The sequence below is a fragment of the Myotis davidii genome, unplaced genomic scaffold, assembly GCF_000327345.1.
Source record: "Myotis davidii unplaced genomic scaffold, ASM32734v1 scaffold282, whole genome shotgun sequence".
Taxonomy (NCBI): domain Eukaryota; kingdom Metazoa; phylum Chordata; class Mammalia; order Chiroptera; family Vespertilionidae; genus Myotis; species Myotis davidii.
In genome coordinates this window covers 1,154,105-1,155,027 of record NW_006293249.1, presented here as the reverse complement: position 1 = coordinate 1,155,027, position 923 = coordinate 1,154,105, and the positions used below count along the sequence as shown (strand labels likewise).

The following is a 923-nucleotide window of genomic DNA, read 5'->3' as shown; positions in this document are numbered from 1 at the left end:
GCCCATCTGGTCCCCCAATATTGCAAAATTATCTCTTGTCTTTTCATATTCATTTGTGTGCGGCTCTGCACGCAACACCATTGCAAATGGGAGCATTGGTCCCATTTCAGTCTGCTCAATGCAGCCAAACCCTGCACTGTGGCTCTGTGGAAGGAGATTTACAATGCCAGGTTTGGCCATGTAACTTGCTGAGGCCAGGGGCATGGAGCCAAGCAAAATGAGCAGAGGGCCTTCAATGTGCTGATCCAGTCTGGCTTGACTGCTTGGGCTCTTACAACCTGCTGTGAGAACTCACTCCAGCTTATTTAAGAGAACAAATGGCACACCTGAACCCAGCCCATACTACCTGGTAACTGTGGGAGAGAAATAAATGCCCAGTCCTGGGTGGTTTCTCAGGCGAGTTACTGCAGTGATGGATGACTGGCAGACCTTACAGTGAACATGCACCTGGCGTGTTGGGAAGTGGAGGTCAATGTGATGAGAACAGTTAGGTAAGCATGGCAAGGTGAGGGAAGAGATGGGGAAAGGACAGACAGAGTCTTCTCCACTGTGTTCTCTGGAACAGCGTGCTTCTGAATGCTATGTTATAAAGAAGTGGCTCCCGGCAACTAATGCCAGAGAAAAGGGAGGCTCAGGACAGGGAAGACCTGGCTCAAATGGCCAAGTAGCAGCCAAACCAAGTGTGGGCAACCAGGGTTGCTAACCTATTCTATGATTACAGCTGTGTTCAAACAGCCTCGTTGTAAAATACAATGAAATACTCATCTCTCTGTAAATCAGTGCTGACCAGGGTCTCAGGCATGGCTTAAGCACATGGGCTGGGAGGCCAAGGCCCTTCTCCTAACAGCTCTTGTTCCTTCACAGGCTGCTGGTGTGGGGAGGACCCTTTTTTCCTCGCTGACCTCATCTTGTGCCCCTTAACC

The 923-nt window shown here is 50.1% G+C and overlaps 1 protein-coding gene across 2 annotated transcripts in view; it reads right to left on the bottom strand.

The window, feature by feature from the left end:
- Positions 1–923, bottom strand: part of ACAD9 (acyl-CoA dehydrogenase family member 9) — a 78,616-nt gene that overhangs the window by 15,572 nt on the left and 62,121 nt on the right. The gene's annotated exons all lie outside the window — the stretch shown is intronic.